The following is a 19,940-nucleotide window of genomic DNA, read 5'->3' as shown; positions in this document are numbered from 1 at the left end:
TGCACTTTGCTAGGTTAGACCAGTGTTATTACAATATAGATATTATCTATCATATATCATCTTGACTGGGTGCTGCCATTCTGTTTTGAAGCAAATGTTAGTGATATGATAGGTGGAATCTGATTGGTCAGTAGGAGGGTCATAGAAAGGACATAACTACAACAAGCGACTGGAGGTGGATCAGGCAATGGAACTCCAGGGTTCTTCAGGAAGGGTGGAAACTGAACCTTTGTAGTCAGTTAATTCCCTTGCTTCAGGAGGATGAGTTGGTTTATGACACATACCAAGTGAAAGTAAAACTTCTCTCTAGTATAAAAACATTCTGGTTTTTATGATCATGTCACGTCATAAGCAGTTTGTCAAAGCCACACTCTTCAGATGCATATGATATGTTTGAAGGATTTGGTAAAATGTAACTGACAGTCCATCCATTTACAACTTTCGTATCTTTGTGCAAATCCATGTCCGTGGAATGTTCAAAATGCTGAATGATTTCTTAAAAAGCTGGATCCGGTTGTATCAAACTTTAATGAAGCATTAACGTGCCATTAAACGTTCATTAACTAATGTATCATTAAATTCTGTTGTACTAACGTTTTAATGATGCTCTGTTGTCATTAGTGCGTCATTAACTTAATGAAGGTCCTGGGGTATCATTAGAGCATCATTAAACGTCCTGGAAAAGTGAACATTGCGCCAGAATTTTGTTTGCTCCGCACTGGATCTACCTACAGCTATAAAATTACACAGAAATGTAGAGTATTCAATGTACTATCTCATGGTATAAACTCAGTTTGAAAAGTAGACATTGCTAAATGTTACGCCTAATTTTTTTTTTGCGTTAAAAACAGTAAATTTCTCTGCTGTTTATCGTGCACTGATAAAAGTACTGTGCTACTATATTTTCAATTTGGCATCTTTACGGAAAGTGTGGCGAACAAAATTCTACCTGATACCTGAATGACATAGGTATGTATTAAATTAGTTTGTGTGCTTATGTATAGCGTTATCGCTCAATCTTAAAAGTGACTCGCATAATATGTGTTGAAAATGGATTTTCCCCTATGACGTCAAATGGCTACATAAAGGTCCTGCAGCTTATAAAGATAAGGGGGCCTCACTCCGGTATGCTTAATACTAAGTCATTGTAACTCAGATCACTTGGCGAGAATTTGCTGTGAATAAGGACACAATATTTTAAGTGATGTTTTGTTCACAGAATTATCGAAAACAATGATACTCAAAACATTTGTGACAAAGCGTGCACCTGGCCAATGATTATCGCCATTGTTTTGTCTATAACACAACATAAACAAATTCAATGAACAAGACATATCCTTTAAAAGCGTGTGCATATATATTTCATGAAATAAATAAATCATTTTAATTTATTATGTCAGTTTTACTTAGGTTTAAAATACTAAATGTTGATAATGAAATTAGTTTCATGAAACCATATGTGAGCGAGGCATAAAGTATACATTAATAATACAAGTGTCATCCGCATGGGGCAGTGTGATTGTGTTTACTCTTATTCAACCGACCTTCACCTCAAAGAAATTGCCACATCACGTCCAACAATGTTGATGTATGACATCGCTACCGATGACCGATTTCTCATGAAATGGCGACCGTGGATATGGGTGCCCACGATTTTCGCGAGGAACCTTTGTCCATAAATGTATGATGTAAATGTCGGAAACATTCTGACTATCTCCGTATGGTTGTTTGTTTTCATTGTTTTCATTGAAAGCGTCAGAAATGCCGATAATTGCCTATAATCGTTCTCCATGATGTTGCGTCTCGCATGGCGACACGCTGCACAGAACTTTTCGTGTGAATATAGGAAATTTCAGTATTGTATCTGTTTTAAGTTTTCTAGTTCTTGCTACGATACTCTTTCCGTGCGTATTCTAAAAATATTGAGCTCATACATACTACGAATAGACGAACTGATGTCTAAAAAATTGAGAAAATGCTGCACAGTATTTATTTTTGTTTTGTTTATATTTCTAGCAAGCACTGTGTAATGAGCACAACGTCTCGTTTTCACACCCAATATGTTTTTCGTTTTTTCTTAGACACTTTGTTATAGTGACAAAGACCATTTGGAATTTGATTCTAAAATGTATGAGGAATTCAGCGATGCATTTGTCACAACTGAATATGAAATATACATGATGTAATAGGCGTCCTATGACTGGCCTTAGCGAAACTTGATTTTGTAAACACTATCAATATGGCGGAAAGCTCGGCGGTTAGGTGTTCGTGTATATTCCAAAACATCCCAACCGATTCTAGGTTTATCGTGACGTTCAGAATTATTTAGGCGTGTTTCTTCACAGCAGTCGAAATGTTTGTTATTGTTCCGAGGTTTAGCCCCAAAGATGCCATTTTGACAGACGACGGAGAGTAACACTTACATGTTTACAGCGCGGAATTGTGGGAAAATATTAGGGGAATTCCCGGATTTAATGAAAATATTTACATTAGGACGTCATTAGATAATGATACGCTAATAAGTATTTGATACAACCGTTTTTAATGATGCCATTAACTAATGATGCATTAAGGATTTAATGTATCATTAGGGTTTGATGTTGACATTAGTTAATGAAGCAATGATACAACCGGATCCTGGTCATTAATGTCATTAAAACCCCAGGTACAGCTTCACTAAGACCCCAGGTACAGCTTCACTAAGACCCCAGGTACAGCTTCATTAAGACAGAATTTGGGTAGTTAGGGTGTTGTCTTTAAGCACTGGAAGGCTGTAGAGGCTTCAGGTGGACCTCATTGCCTGTCCAAATGTCCTTCAATCATTCACAACATTCCAAGTTTGCTTGAGAATTTTACAATTCTTACCTTCTATATCGCTTGACTGTTATTGATCATTCTAAGTCTTTAAGTGTGAGTTCTTCAGCATGTAATGTTGTTGAAAAGTATGGATACTTGAATTGGTCTCACAGTGTTTTCTTGTTGACTATCAAACAATGGATGTTGTCACAGAAGCAAATGTCATTTGTGTTTGCTGTCGCCCGGGCTTCAGGTGGACCTCATTGTGAGACGGTGGGGTAGCCTTGTGGTTAAAGCGTTGGCTTGTCACGCCGAAGACCCGGGTTCGATTCCCCACATGGGTACAATGTGTAAAGCTCATTTCTGGTGTCCCCTGACGTGATATTGCTGGAATATTGCTAAAAGCGGTGTAAAACCAAACTCTATCACTCACTCACTCATTGTGAGAGCAAATGTCCCTCATTCACATGACTGTGGAGTACCCAAGTAGTTAAAGTGTTTGTTATCATCCCAAAGGTCTAGGTTCTACTCCACACTTGCGTGAGCCCACAATGCATGTTGTAGGTCCTGTCATGTTGTGGAATATTGTTAAAGGCTGTCAAACTCACTCACTCCTAACATCTTCATGATGTACATGCTTTTATTTTATGAGCATCATGTATATTAGATCATTACCCATGTGACAAGCAACATGAGTTCCAACTGCTGCATAAATACATACCCTGTTTTTCTGGGTAAGTGACAGAACATCTGCACTGTTACATTTTGTGATTGTTTGTTTTTCCATCACAGGAAATGGTATGCAATAATCTCAACCACATGCAAAAATTGATAAGCAATAAGTAATAAGTGTTTGTATATTGGCGTTGTATGTATAAAGATAAGTGTTGAAGCAGGAGGCGAGGTTTTCAGTGGTGGTGATGACACCAGATTGGTATGTGGATGTGGCGAGGAAAGTCAATCTGCCAACTCCGGGCTATCTCCGAGGTATGGGAGAAGAGCATCCTGCCTGTTTCCCACGGTGAGGCCGATCAACCGGGTGTGATTCACCCCCACACAATGCTAGCCATGTCCCCCCACACAGAGCACGCACATGCATGTGTTCAAGTGAACGGCTTCCTGTGTTGACTTAGGTAGCCAGTCTGATGATATACATGACAGATAAGCTGGCAGAACTCATCTGCTGCAACACAAGAAATGTCCTGTCACAGATGTGGAGTCAGCACAAAAGGTGCAAAACATATCACCTCACCTCTTCATTTGTCAGGGGGGCAGTGGGGTAGCCTGGAGGTTGAAGTGTTAGCTTGTCACGCCGAAGACCGGGGTTCAATTCCCCACATGGGTACAATGTGTGAAGCTCATTTCTGGTGTCCCCCGTTGTGATATTGCTGGAATATTGCTAAAAGTGTCATAAAACCACACTCACTCACTCACTCACTCACTCACTCATCTGTCAGGTCTCCATCTCAGTTTGTCGCAGGTCTGATTGCTGAGCATTATGTGCATGTTACTGCATGGACCCTTCTATCAATCACACCCGTCAAGATCTGGCTTAGAATTGATCTCCAGTAACCCATGCTTGCTGGCTTGGTTGACACATGTCATTGTATCCCAATTGCGTAAATCAATGCTCATGCTGTTGATCACTGGATTGACTTGTCCAGACTCGATTATTGACAGAGTGCCGCCATATAGCTAGAATACTGCTCAATGTAGTGTAAAACAAGATTCACTCACTCACTCTATCAATCACTGGCTGGTCAGGTGCTGTCTTCCAGAACTCAGCTAACTTGAGTAACTACTCACCCATCTGTCTGGCCTGGTGGTCCTGGTGGACATGTTTGCAGAAACAAAGCCTGGGTTTTATTCTTAATATTTCAGTGTCGCTGCAATATTTTCACTGTCATCCAAACTCATGTGTGCCTGATGACATGCAATAGAATAGTGCGTATGTTTCCAAACTACCAGAACACTGTTAAAGACTAAATGTGTATCCTTCTTCATTGCATACTGTGAAAAGACTTTCTTGAATGAGATTGGACCCTCGACATTGTTTACTGTGTATGAACACTTTTCTCAATAGACATGTTGTCCTTCCTCCATCACAATGTTTAAAATCTGTGCCATGTGCTTGGCAAAACTGATGCATTAATTCAATATTATTTAGATCGGTATTTCTTTGAATAATTTCAGTTTTGTTGCTATTCTACATTATGCTGACCAAGAAGTTTCAGTGAGTGTGGAGATATGACCTCATCTGTCATTTGTGACAAGAACACAAAAATACCATGGAAAATATAATTTATTATTGTAATCTTCAGTGTCCGTCCTTTGGACATCAGTAACCTATGTATGTTGAAAGAGCTCTTCTTCTGTTCACTCTGGTTACTTTTGTCAGAGTATATTTGTTGTACATTGTCATGATTTTAAGGGTGACAGTTGCTTTTCAAAATGCAATCATTAGGGTTCCATTTTGTTGATTTGTAAATTGCTTCAAAAATGCTTATGTGGAAGTAAGTCAGTTAACAGCTTTCCAAAGTCCATGTGTTTCGTTTGCTTCCTGTTTACTATTTATCTCCAGAAATGAAACATCCATGCATGTTTACTGCAGTAGTTGAACATAAGACTTCAAAGTCTGCTTGGTTAGATTTCTGCTGAATTTTGAATTTTGAAAGTCTTGATACATTATTTCATCAAAGATTAATTGCCAAGAAGACAATTTTCACTAACCATAAAAAGCTTTGACAAAAATCATAAAAAGTATGAATATAGTTATTTAATTATTTTCTTAGCATAGAAACACACACAAAATAATGGTGAAATTTTAAAATCCTCTTTAAGTTTGTTGGCACGTTTTTTAACTGAGATAAAAGTGCTACAAGTTCTGGTGCAATTAACTGACTGACTGAGTTTAGTTTTACGCCGCTTTTAGCAATATTCCAGCAATATTCCAGCAATATCACGGCGGGGGACACCAGAAATGGGCTTAACACATTGTGCCCATGTGGGGAATCGAACCCGGGTCTTCGGCGTGACGAGCCAAGCTTTAACCACTAGGCTACCCCACCGCCCTGGTGCAATTAAGTGTGGTCGACCAAATGTAATGATGTATACATGTTAGGTGATACAATTTGATGGCTGTATATGATAAGAAACCTTAACACTCCGTTAACTAAGGACTTTCTTTCATATATAAGGAAATTATGTGTACCAGAAAATGGATAAATTATTAATTTCTCATGATCACAGGCCACAATTTTCTTTTGAAGCAATAGGATATTAGGTCTTTGAATGGCATTTAGAAAACGTTGTGTTCCTCATAATAAAGAATTTGACATGGATCCATAAAGCTCTTCCTCAATAGGATATTGTAAGATGTTTTGGTTTGTTAATTCACAAAACTGGTACTGTTTACACATAGTTACTTATATGTAATGAAAGCTCTGAAACAAATCAAGAAAATTAATAATCTCAAAGTTTTTGGATATGTAATGGCTTGAACTGGGGATTAAATCAATTCACAAAACCCTCACATGTAACTCAACAAATCTGGTAGTCTTTCTTGAAAGTTCCACTTAGTCTTGCGTGACGGTGATCAGTCTCCGACTTGGCCAGAGGCCCGTCCATCGGTATATGGTCTCTGCCAGAAGTGATGTCACGACCTGTGACATTCAACCTGGAAGCCCAGTAAGTTTCCTATAAATGAAAGAAAGTACAATTGACAAAATTGAACAAAAATCAAACAAAAGAGATGGAAATGACATTACAATGAAATGACAAAGATAACAGAAATGACATCATAACCTGGCCCTGATTTCACGAAACAAACTTGAGTTTCAGTTTTGATTTAAGTTAGAGTTTTTACTCAAATTTGAGAAAACACATTTCCCAGAATGAACTGAAATCGATATTAAACTCAAATGTAGTAGACAATTTGAGTTTGGTGAATAGAATACTTAAAGGGCAAGTTTACACGAAAATTAACCTTTTTGTCTTGCACTTTTTCATTTGTCAAGTAGTTTTATAGTCAAACCCGTATGTATAGCAGAAGTAGCTACTTTATTTTTTGCGTTATATCCATTCAAATTTTAAAAACGAGAGTTCTATGTCCATAATAAACACACCATGGCTTATGTCCCTTGGAAATGATGTCATTGGTGCCCGACTGATAAACGAATGATGTTGTTAGAACTTATTAGACCCATTTCACGTGGTGCAGGTATAGGTGTGGTTCTTGTGTCTTGATGTGCAGTTTTAATCCTGCTGTTGCCTGGCCGTCAGCTGGCTATGTGGTCAGTTCTACACTGTGAAGGTGCCAGCAGCAGATGGTGACTCAGGTCTGTTGACTGGAAGCAGTGTGTAAACTTGTTAGCTGAAGGTGCAAGCAGCAGATGGTGACTCAGGTCTGTTGACTGGAAGCAGTGTGTAAACTTGTTAGCTGAAGGTGAAAGCAGCAGATGGTGACTCAGGTCTGTTAACTGGAAGCAGTGTGTAAATTTGTTAGCTGAAGGTGCAAACAGCAGATGGTGACTCAGGTCTGTTGACTGGAAGCAGTGTGTAAACTTGTTAGCTGAAGGTGCAAGCAGCAGATGGTGACTCAGGTCTGTTGACTGGAAGCAGTGTGTAAACTTGTTAGCTGAAGGTGCAAGCAGCAGATGGTGACTCAGGTCTGTTGACTGGAAGCAGTGTGTAAACTTGTTAGCTGAAGGTGAAAGCAGCAGATGGTGACTCAGGTCTGTTGACTGGAAGCAGTGTGTAAACTTGTTAGCTGAAGGTGAAAGCAGCAGATGGTGACTCAGGTCTGTTGACTGGAAGTAGTGTGTAAACCTGTTAGCTGGAGGTGCAGGCAGGTGACTCAGGCTGGTGATCATGTCAGTTCTGCAGAGGTAGATGGCACAAGATGAGGCAAAACCTGGTGATATATTAGACCTGATGAGAGAAACAGATGGCTGAGGGAGATTGACCTGCATGAATGAGGCAGGAAGGACATGAATGGAAATCTGTGTGCAACAGAACTTGATTTGGGGTTTTGTGATCTTAGATGATAATAAGCAAAGGAAGTGTATCTTCACTGTCCAGTAAAACGGTGTAGTTATAGATCAAATTGCACAAACATATATATTTTTTTAGCTATATTTTTGGAGTGTCAATGGTACTGACAGCATTTACTTGTGTTGTGTGCCTGGTTACAAAATGGGGGGTCTCAAGAAACACTTGGGTCCCAGAGAAAAGTAAGAAAATGAATGCACAGAAATTTTTGGTTTTCTTTCCAAATAATATGTTTTAATGATCTGATGACGTTGATGAATTGAGTGATGAAGCCATGAGTGTAAATGTAAACTTCATAAGGTCACTTCATAAGATATTGATGTTATTGGACCAGAGTGAATTTTTTAATTACCCCAGCTATATTTCGTACTTAATGTTATTATATAACTGTCTGTTATTTTTATGATTTATTATTACATTATGAAATTTCCTCATGTTTGTTTACTGAAGTTGCACTTGCAAGATGGTCTTGAATTTGCCCAGTCAAAGAACGTTTGTAGATCTTGTTAGTTGGACTTGCAAGATGGTCTTGAATTTGCCCAGTCAAAGAAGCGTTTGTAGATCTTGTTAGTTGCACTTGCAAGATGGTCTTGAATTTGCCCAGTCAAAGAGCGTTTGTAGATCTTGTTAGTTGGACTTGCAAGATGGTCTTGAATTTGCCCAGTCAAAGAGCGTTTGTAGATCTTGTTAGTTGGACTTGCAAGATGGTCTTGAATTTGCCCAGTCAGAGAAGCGTTTGTAGATCTTGTTAGTTGGACTTGCAAGATGGTCTTGAATTTGCCCAGTCAAGTTGGACTTGTAAGATGGACTTGAGCTTGCCCTGTCAAAGAACTTTAGTTAATCTTGTTGTTTTGCGATGCCTATCAGTGCAGACTTGCCCCTGTTGGTAAAGGTGACAGTACTCAACAAATGACTTAAGATACTTCATGTTCTTTGTGAGGGTAGGGGCGGTGGGGTAGCCTAGTGGTTAAAGCGTTGGCTCGTCATGCCGAGGACCCGGGTTCGAATCCCCACATGGGTACAATGTGTGAAGCCCATTTCTGGTGTCCCCCGCCATGATGTTGCTGGAATATTGCTAAAGGCGGCGTAAAGCCAAACTCAGTCAGTCGGTCTTTGTGGGGGTTGACAGAGTGGTACATATCTGCACCTTTTCTGGCTTTCTTGCCACATTAAGCTAAGACAATGTAATATGACTGAAATGCTGGTTTTCAATCCTGACATATCTCTGGACTGTGGTTAAGTAAGGGGAGCTGATTTGTGCTACCAAACATTTTTGTGGTGTGGTGCCAGGCAATATCAATTTTTGGTCCCTTCTGTACCGCTTCTCCACATGTGCACATTGTGTGAAACCCATTCAGTGGAATAAAAGTCACTCACTCACTCACTGTTACACCTATAAGCTTGCACTACAGTATTTGTTTTTTATCACCTGGTATGATAACTTGGCTGTGCAGATGTTTGTATTGGCGATTTTTGTGCAGCTTTCTTTCTGGAACTTTGAAGTCTGAAATGAGATACTGTGTATATTTTTAGTTTTACAACTGTAGACTTCTTTTCGGAAATAGTGTTGTATTTGCATGTTAATGATCTTTGTAGAATGGTTTACTACTTGCTTACCTAGTTTACAATCTGACAGAGTGTATTATCTTCAACATAATGGATGCAGTCAAAAAAGAGGCATTTATTTTCTGTAGGAGACATGCTTGGCAAGCAATGATTTACTAGCTGCGGAAAATATTCACACAACTTGAGCTGTGAGATATGCGCTTCTTGGCCACACCCACCAGTGAGATGAGACTGGGCATCAGTTTTCATGGTAAATGTCACCCCTGGTGCTATTAATGAGATGGTGTGTTTTGTTGTGTCTGACTCCTCCGCAGACTGTAGAGGGAGCCACTGTCCTGTCTTCCCAGCAGTCGATTATCACCAGTGAGAAATGGGGCATGTTATATGTTGCGTCGACTCCATACTCCCTGTAGTGAGCATCCAGTTCCACGCAGAGCTGCTGCAAAACATGCACACAAATATTCACCTGATTGTTGGACTGTTGTCTTGAAGCAGTAGAAAAAGGTTACACACACCCCTGTGAGAACTGTTGTTTACTGATCAGATGTTGATGTTGGAACATTTCCATTTTTTCCAGCTTGGAGTTTAAAAGATGTACATCAGAAAGTTAACGATCTGTCTTGTGAATTCTGCTGTGGAAATATTTTTGATTCTTTTTCTTTTTGATAACTTTAGCTGTTTTGCAATTGATAGTTGATTGTTTTTATTCTAGAGCGTTTATGTTTGGTAGAGTACATCTCCATGTGAGACCTGGGTACTAGTACCTTTTCTTACCTCTTTTTAGAGTATATTTGTGGAAAATGTGGGAAATATCCAAAGATCAATGTTTACTGAAAAGCAATCATATGTTTGACCTTTCTGTTCTGTGTCAATTGCACCAGTACAATATAGTGAACAGTATCAACAGACATGTTTCTCCACTGTTTCCAGCATACCTCTGTTATGTTTTAGGAACTAACACCCAGGATAGTTTCATTTCTGATCTGAATACAGCTGTATATTGTGATCCTCATTGACTGGTAGTGTGTACTGTACAAAGGACCAAGCAGAAGTGAGAAGCTTGGGGTGGTCCTGTAGGTAGTGTGGGCACATGACACTCACAACAGTCAGCTTCAACATTGGAGATATTCGATTTCTTACAGAGCTCTGTGTAGACTGAATCCTCAGTGGATACCAGGGCAAGCTAGGTCTCCAGTGTTGTACAAGTCGTCTAGTGAAGATTGAGTTGTTTCAGGTTGTGGTTTGTTGTTTAACGCTGCACTCAGCAATATTCCAACAGCATGAGCATCAATCTAAACAATTGGTATACAATGACATGTGTAAACCAAATCAGTGAAACTGACCACCCGATCCCGTTAGTAGCTTCTTATGACATGCATGAATTACTGAAGATCAGTTCTACCCCGGATCTTCTTGGCCTGAATGGTTGTGTCATTGTCATACCTTAATTATGTGGATGGTTGCTTGTGCTATCAACCACTAGTCTGCCCGGTCTAGACATGAGTATTCAAAGCTGCAGGAATGCTGCTGGTAGTCTACTGACAGTACTGTACACCAGAGTTCACTCAGTCGTGAATGGTAATACTTTTGAAGGTTAGGCATGGCCAATGAAATAGTTACAGTAAAACAGTTCCTGGACTCACATTCATTTGTCATATAAAGAATCTGCCACAGAGGGACAGTCACCAAACAATAAAGGCATATGCTAGCTCACTCTATCAACCACTGGTTTGCTGGTCCAAGACCAAAAACTTTGCTAGCTGGCGGTATGGATGACACTGAATGGCATGATACCCGAGTTCATTGTGAACATCTGGGAGCTTAAGTAGGACCTGACTCCATGCACCCAGAAGCATGTTGTGATTTTTCAGATTAGTTATTGTGATCTGACTGGAGCTGGATAAGATTGGAGCTCATGCAGCCTTGGGCAAGTCTCATCCAAGCCTCAGTGTTTGTAGGGTTTGTCTTTGGCCTTGAGAGTGATCTTAGCTAGATGTGTCCAGAATAACTGCCAGGAATAAATTCAAGATCCCAGCAGGGATTGCACGACAGGTGAGATTCTCAGGTGTAGCATGCAGGTAAATTAGATCAGTCAGTCAGGTTCAGTACTGGGTTGACTGGGTGTCTTTGTTCTTCAACTGTATGGAATAATATTTACCACCATTTTGTATGCCCAAGACAACAATCTGTCAAAACCTTTCGAGTCTATGAGAATGAACATGGCCCCCATTTCCATTGTCAATTAAATTTAGTTTAATTTTACGGATTACGATTAAGGCTGTGAGTCAAAACAAAATCTGACTAAACTTTTGCTTCTGACTAGTGGCTAAAGTTGCAGACTATAACTAAACTAGTGTTGATGGATGTTGAGAACAAACAAAACAAGCCTGTCTCCATCATATGCCAATGTCAGTCTTAGGCCTGTGTGAGTCTTTCCATCATTACTGGCACAGGTAAATAGGTAAGTACTATTGAGTCGGTCATGCATGATATACTTGGTCTTGACAGACTTAGATCGTCATTGATGGCATCAGAAATTCTGGCTTGGGGAATATGGTATATACCAAAACATCACTGCTGTCACCACCACATCCTCTACTACTACTACTACTACTACTAGTAGTAGTACTTAATTTCATAGCTGCAGCATCATAGTGAATAAAGCTACTACTACTACCACTACTACTACTACCACTCCAGTGTATATTCAAATGTTGTAGATCTAGTAGTAGTATGAGATGTGTTTACTCTCTTCCCCGAGTGTGTAATTGCCACCTCCAGAGTTGCGTAGGCCTTACGTTGTCGTCAGCAGTGGCAAAGGAGGCAGCGGCCAGCCAGTGCTTGCTGGCCACCTCTATGCTAGGATCTCTCATCACACTGTTTTTTAGGTTAAGTGGCGATCAATAGTTGAATCCCGATCTGAAAATAGCACATTGAGCCTTGCAAGCGTCATTCACATTGACTGCCCTATTACGTCAAGCTTGGAGCTGAGTGGACGTTTACCAGCGGGAAACTTTTTTCCCTCCCTGATTCTAAATCAATATATTGCTACGATTTGTACTATAGTAGTAGGCTGTTTCAGCAAAAGCAAATGACTTGCCTGCGATGTATGGCATGTTTATCACCTTCTTTCCTTCTGCTATGGTGTCGTAATGCTTGTTTTGTTCAGCTTTCTCCCACTGTTCATCTGAGTGTATAGCTGGTAATAGCCTCCCTGATAATACATGTATCACACAGTATACATGGGCTGTAAGCCACAAGAGTGTAGCTGTACTGCTGAGACGAGTTCGTCTTTAGGGATTTGTGTGTTTTCACTTGCAACAATGGGGGACGGATGAATACAGGAGTCTGTTATGTCTGTCTAGTATTTTCTACTTATTACTAGGTCCGTGGATGTTTGTGATCTGCCAACCAGAACCTGTATGCTTAATCCTTTTCTCACAAATATTATTGTTTGTGGTCCACTGTCAACAATAACCCTATGAGCACCTTGACTTATGAACAGTACTTCTTGTGTAAGCTAGAACATTGATGCTAGTCTCTTGACTCACTAATGTTACTACTTGTGGTCTACTGTCAGCTAGAACCTTTGTGCTAGTCTCTTGACTCACTAATGTTACTACTTGTGGTCTACTGTCAGCTAGAACCTCTCTGTTAGCCTCTTGACTCACTAATGTTACTACTTGTGGTCCACTGTCAGCTAGAACCTCTCTGCTAGCCTCTTGACTCACTAATGTTACTACTTGTGGTTCACTGTCAGCTAGAACCTCTCTGTTAGCCTCTTGACTCACGAATGTTACTACTTGTGGTCTACTGTCAGCTAGAACCTCTCTGCTAGCCTCTTGACTCACTAATGTTACTACTTGTGGTCTACTGTCAGCTAGAACCTCTCTGTTAGCCTCTTGACTCACTAATGTTACTACTTGTGGTCCACTGTCAGCTAGAACCTCTCTGCTAGCCTCTTGACTCACTAATGTTACTACTTGTGGTTCACTGTCAGCTAGAACCTCTCTGCTAGCCTCTTGACTTGACTCACTAATGTTGACTCACTAATGTTACTACTTGTGGTCCACTGTCAGCTAGAACCTCTCTGCTAGCCTCTTGACTCACGAATGTTACTACTTGTGGTCCACTGTCAGCTAGAACCTCTCTGCTAGTCTCTTGACTCACTAATGTTACTACTTGTGGTCCACTGTCAGCTAGAACCTCTCTGCTAGCCTCTTGACTCACGAATGTTACTACTTGTGGTCCACTGTCAGCTAGAACCTCTCTGCTAGCCTCTTGACTCACTAATGTTACTACTTGTGGTTCACTGTCAGCTAGAACCTCTCTGCTAGCCTCTTGACTCACGAATGTTACTACTTGTGGTCCACTGTCAGCTAGAACCTCACTAATGTTACTCTGCTAGCCTCTTGACTCACTAATGTTACTACTTGTGGTCCACTGTCAGCTAGAACCTCTCTGCTAGTCTCTTGACTCACTAATGTTACTACTTGTGGTCCACTGTCAGCTAGAACCTCTCTGCTAGCCTCTTGACTCACTAATGTTGACTACTTGTGGTCTACTGTCAGCTAGAACCTCTCTGCTAGCCTCTTGACTCACTAATGTTACTACTTGTGGTCTACTGTCAGCTAGAACCTCTCTGTTAGCCTCTTGACTCACTAATGTTACTACTTGTGGTCCACTGTCAGCTAGAACCTCTCTGCTAGCCTCTTGACTCACTAATGTTACTACTTGTGGTCCACTGTCAGCTAGAACCTCTCTGTTAGCCTCTTGACTCACTAATGTTACTACTTGTGGTCTACTGTCAGCTAGAACCTCTCTGCTAGCCTCTTGACTCACTAATGTTACTACTTGTGGTCCACTGTCAGCTAGAACCTCTCTGCTAGCCTCTTGACTCACATGAATGTTACTACTTGTGGTCCACTGTCAGCTAGAACCTCTCTGCTAGTCTCTTGACTCACTAATGTTACTACTTTGTGGTCCACTGTCAGCTAGAACCTCTCTGCTAGCCTCTTGACCTCTCTGCTAGCCTCTTGACACTAATGTTACTACTTGTGGTCCACTGTCAGCTAGAACCTCTCTGCTAGCCTCTTGACTCACTAATGTTACTACTTGTGGTTCACTGTCAGCTAGAACCTCTCTGTTAGCCTCTTGACTCACGAATGTTACTACTTGTGGTCTACTGTCAGCTAGAACCTCTCTGCTAGCCTCTTGACTCACTAATGTTACTACTTGTGGTCCACTGTCAGCTAGAACCTCTCTGCTAGCCTCTTGACTCACTAATGTTACTACTTGTGGTCCACTGTCAGCTAGAACCTCTCTGCTAGTCTCTTGACTCACTAATGTTACTACTTGTGGTCCACTGTCAGCTAGAACCTCTCTGCTAGTCTCTTGACTCACTAATGTTACTACTTGTGGTCCACTGTCAGCTAGAACCTCTCTGTTAGCCTCTTGACTCACTAATGTTACTACTTGTGGTCCACTGTCAGCTAGAACCTCTCTGTTAGCCTCTTGACTCACTAATGTTACTACTTGTGGTCTACTGTCAGCTAGAACCTCTCTGCTAGCCTCTTGACTCACTAATGTTACTACTTGTGGTCTACTGTCAGCTAGAACCTCTCTGCTAGCCTCTTGACTCACTAATGTTACTACTTGTGGTCTACTGTCAGCTAGAACCTCTCTGTTAGCCTCTTGACTCACTAATGTTACTACTTGTGGTCTACTGTCAGCTAGAACCTCTCTGTTAGCCTCTTGACTCACTAATTTTACTACTTGTGGTCCACTGTCAGCTAGAACCTCTCTGTTAGTCTCTTGACTCACGAATGTTACTACTTGTGGTCTACTGTCAGCTAGAACCTCTCTGCTAGCCTCTTGACTCACGAATGTTACTACTTGTGGTCTACTGTCAGCTAGAACCTCTCTGTTAGCCTCTTGACTCACTAATGTTACTACTTGTGGTCCACTGTCAGCTAGAACCTCTCTGCTAGCCTCTTGACTCACGAATGTTACTACTTGTGGTCTACTGTCAGCTAGAACCTCTCTGTTAGCCTCTTGACTCACTAATGTTACTACTTGTGGTCCACTGTCAGCTAGAACCTCTCTGCTAGCCTCTTGACTCACTAATGTTACTACTTGTGGTCCACTGTCAGCTAGAACCTTTGTGCTAGACTCTTGACTCGTGATACTACTGCTTGTGGCCCACTGTCAGCTGGAACCTCTATGCTAGAATGCTGACTCGTGATAGTACTACTTGTGGCCCACTGACAGCTAGAACCTCTGTGCTAGAATGTTGACTCTTGTCTATTGTTACTTCTTCTACATCCTTTACGTCGGGTCCTTGACTTGCAACTATTGCTACTTGTGGTCCACTGTCAACTTTAAAAATCTGTTCTGAGACAATCTTGCCCTATTCCACAAGAGAAATTTCAGTGCCAGTGACCATACCCTCAGTAGACATATGACCGGACTTCACTAAATTGTAAACAAATGTAATTATTCTGAAATGAGCACCAATGGGACCAATGCAAGCCTTTCGGTGGGTTTTGGGGCTTCACTGTGCAGAGCTTTATTGTTTTGAGAACTGATTCATGCATGAACTGAAGGTATGACATCACTCTCGGAAATTATTTCATGCATGATATAAAACCACCCAGAACCATCAACCTACAGACTGTTTTTTATCTGCTTGGGTCAAGACAACATTTGGATCCACTGTTTTAGTGTCGGTTGACAGATAATAATTGCCTGCTGAATGTAGGAATTTTCAGACAGTCAGTTGTTCAGCAGTTTATCAATATGTGTGTTAATATTGCTTTTAGAAACCAATGTTTTGGGGCACCTGCGGTAGGTGAGGTGAAATTGGGTTTAATGTCGTGCTTGAGAATATTTCGCTCATATGACGATGTGCATGCGTGTGTATGTGTATGTGCGGCTGCTTGTACTAGCCCAGACTTAAGCTGGTTTTATCGTGCTAGCCCACTGAGATACCATGCCGCAGTGAAGCATGAATACCCCACTCAGACACATTATACTGACTCCGAGCCGACCAGTCCTTGTTTTACCCATTAATGCTGAGCGCGCCAGGCAGGGACCAACAAGTACCATATTTTAACGTCTTTTGGTAAGACGCGGTCTGGGATTGAACCTGCGACCTTCGCCTTTCTTGGCAGACGCTCTAACCACTACACTACCGAGGTGGTCTGAAAAGTTAGTGGCAACATCTATTTTGAAGTGAAATTCCTTGCATGGGATAGGATAAGATTAACATGGAATCAGTGAAGCTGGAAGCATGCACCGTGTCGTGACCCTCACCTACATCATCGGGGGAACAAGCAGTTCACATCGCAGTGTGGCAGAAGAATCTCCTAAAACTGGTGACATTAACGAAAGGTATTCTTTAAGGAAGGGCCTCACTTGCATTCATTAATTAAAACATCAATGCTGTGGTGTAGTATTCTGGTTTGTGTTTGACTTTGCAACTGCAGGTTTGTATCAATTGCCTCTTATTGTTCCAACCGATGAAAGATGATGACTGGGAAGCAAGGCAAGAAAGGTGATCTAGTTTACTTAGGTGGTGAGGTAGGCTAGTGGTGATAGTGTTCGCTCGTCACCAGCCGACCAGTCCTTGTTTTACCCATTAATGCTGAGCGCCAGGCAGGGACCAACAAGTACCATATTTTAACGTCTTTTGGTATGACGCGGTCGGGGATTGAACCCGCGACCTTCCGCTCTCTTGGCGGACGCTCTAACCACTACACCACGGAGGCGGTCACCCGCAGTAGGAGTTCTGGTAGGTAAGGATCCTCACTAGCAAGCAGAATTCCAATTTGTACAATCCATGGAGAATATGTCCCCAGTACTTTATGCATGTTGTAAGAGTCAGTAGAAAAAGAGGATTAGGTGGCTTGAGTATTTATCATAGTATTCGCTTGGATGAATGCTGACACTTTGGTGGCTGTTGCACAGCTCAATCTGAACTCTACGACTGTCTGTTGTCAGCCCATGTTAAAGTATGGGAATTACGGTCACCTTAACTATGATAGATTTATGCACGTGGGGTCTGGGTACCAGAGAAAGCAGTCTTAACACTAAGGTGATTGTAACACCCATATCTTAACATAGACTTACCACTGTTGTAGGGCTAAGGTAGCTTTGCATAATGGCAATAAGGTTTCCAGTGAGTGAGTTACAATTTATAGTCATATCAGCAATATTTAAGCCATAATGTGACTAAAACAGGTCATACGTTAATAATAGATAATGTTATAGCATCAAATCTGTCAACAAAGGACAGTAAAACACCTAGAATACCCAGGTTTCCAAGCTGGTTGGTTGTATTGTTGTAATGTTCAGCTCATTGTATACCCACACCATGTAATCAAGAGCGTTGTTGTAGCGTACTGGAAACAAAACATTTGGCAGTAGGACATTACCACATGTACTTCCCCATCTAATTGACACACTACTAAAACCAAACTGTCAGGGAATCAGAAATAAGTGGCATCTCCTTACATGCCATGATTAACTGTAAAGCCCAATGTGTTAAGTCAGTTATACTGGGGGGTGTAATAACATGTATATCAGTGATGACACCAGCATGTGTGAGTCGGTGCAAGCAGGTAATAATGGCAGTTGTACCACCAACAGTAGGGGAGGAATTGATCAGTAAATCACCTCACCTCTCTTGGCCTTAGATCTTATCATGAACCATGTTTCAAATCAGACTTGACTAAAACCCTTTCCACACTTCTTTACATTCTGGCAAGAACCTTGGTGCCTTTTTTTTTCTCATACATGTCAACCATAACTCCAATACAAGTTATTTTCTTGGAGGATGCAGTTTGCTGTACAGAGTTGCACCCCTTGCCATGCCATGATCCGATAGTCATGGGTTTGAATCCCAAATACTGCCTGTTTATGAGCATTTCACTGTCACATCATTCCGATTCTCTTTGGTTTCACTTAGTGATAAATACTGACAATGAAGACTGCGTTATCTTTCCTCATAGTATTATTCTCTGTCAGCAGCCATTTGTATCTTTCATGTTCATGTTAGTGGCTTCTTGTGACTGGCAACAGCATGTGGGATCTTAACTACCCCGCTATCTTTGGGCAGCTTGGGAACCATCAAATCCTGGTTACTGTTGTGTTAAGACAGGTGGTGGAAACTGATGTGATGTTTACTTGTGAGCTCATTTGTATTGGTCAATGGGCCTTGCATGATCATGAGTCTTCTGTTATATTTCCAATCTCATTTTCAGGAGTTTTTGTCTTGTCAAGGTAATCGTTTTCCTCAGAAGTTAGAAGAGATACTTGAAGGCTGGATATGATTTCTTTGTGATGACCTTGTTCATGTGTCTTGTGATTGTAGTATGTCCTATCAATGAATGTTGTTTTTTCTGCCTGCTGTATGACGAGCGAACACTATCACCACTAGCCTACCTCACCACCTAAGTAAACTAGATCACCTTTCTTGCCTTGCTTCCCAGTCATCATCTTTCATCGGTCGGAACAATAAGAGGCAATTGATACAAACCTGCAGTTGCAAAGTCAAACACAAACCAGAATACTACACCACAGCATTGATGTTTTAATTAATGAATGCAAGTGAGGCCCTTCCTTAAAGAATACCTTTCGTTAATGTCACCAGTTTTAGGAGATTCTTCTGCCACACTGCAATGTGAACTGCTTGTTCCCCCGATGATGTAGGTGAGGGTCACGACACGGTGCATGCTTCCAGCTTCACTGATTCCATGTTAATCTTATCTTATCCCATGCAAGGAATTTCACTTCAAAATAGATGTTGCCACTAACTTTTCAGACCACCTCGGTAGTGTAGTGGTTAGAGCGTCTGCCAAGAAAGGCGAAGGTCGCAGGTTCAATCCCCGACCGCGTCGTACCAAAAGACGTTAAAATATGGTACTTGTTGGTCCCTGCCTGGCGCTCAGCATTAATGGGTAAAACAAGGACTGGTCGGCTCGGAGTCAGTATAATGTGTCTGAGTGGGGTATTCATGCTTCACTGCGGCATGGTATCTCAGTGAGCTTAGCACGATAAAACCAACTTTAGTCTGGGCTAGTACAAGCAGCTACACATACACATGCATGCACATCGTCATATGAGCAAAATAATCTTAATTATGAAGTTTCACCTCACATCACTTACTTTGCAAATATTTTCTGTAAAAACATCTTGTGAATGATTTGATTTTGAATCACATCAGCATATGTAATCTGGACCTGTTGTTATATTTGATTTTGAATCACATCAGCATATGTAATCTGGACCTGTTGTTATATTGGAGTTTGAATCACATCAGCATATGTAATCTGGACCTGTTGTTATATTGGAGTTTTATTGCATTCCTACTGTACAGAAACACAGTTTTCTGTGAAAAAGCTCGTATGACATTGCTAAGATTTCAGGTTGTCTGCATCATTACAACTGATGTGAACAATATTGACAAAAATGAAACAACACCCATGTATATATTATATATATTCATGTATATTTATGTATATTTATGT

The 19,940-nt window shown here is 41.0% G+C and overlaps 1 protein-coding gene and 1 long non-coding RNA gene across 3 annotated transcripts in view; one reads left to right on the top strand and one right to left on the bottom strand.

Annotated features, from left to right (window-relative positions):
* Positions 1-19,940, top strand: part of LOC124277603 — a 105,912-nt gene that overhangs the window by 50,974 nt on the left and 34,998 nt on the right. The gene's annotated exons all lie outside the window — the stretch shown is intronic.
* LOC124277604 overlaps positions 6,271-19,940 on the bottom strand; it is a 50,378-nt gene continuing 36,708 nt past the window's right edge. The window contains exons 1-3 of one of the 2 annotated variants that reach the window (XR_006898868.1): positions 12,537-12,835; positions 12,160-12,330; positions 6,271-6,492 (exon numbers count right to left, since the gene is read on the bottom strand). This is a non-coding gene — a long non-coding RNA (uncharacterized LOC124277604). Of the gene's footprint in view, positions 6,493-12,159; positions 12,331-12,536; positions 12,836-19,940 lie in introns of those variants that run through there. The other variant, XR_006898869.1, reaches the window with a different exon arrangement.

This window comes from Haliotis rubra, unplaced genomic scaffold, assembly GCF_003918875.1.
Source record: "Haliotis rubra isolate DU_JTF1 unplaced genomic scaffold, ASM391887v1 Scf224, whole genome shotgun sequence".
NCBI lineage: Eukaryota > Metazoa > Mollusca > Gastropoda > Lepetellida > Haliotidae > Haliotis > Haliotis rubra.
This window is presented reverse-complemented; position numbering and strand designations above follow the sequence as displayed.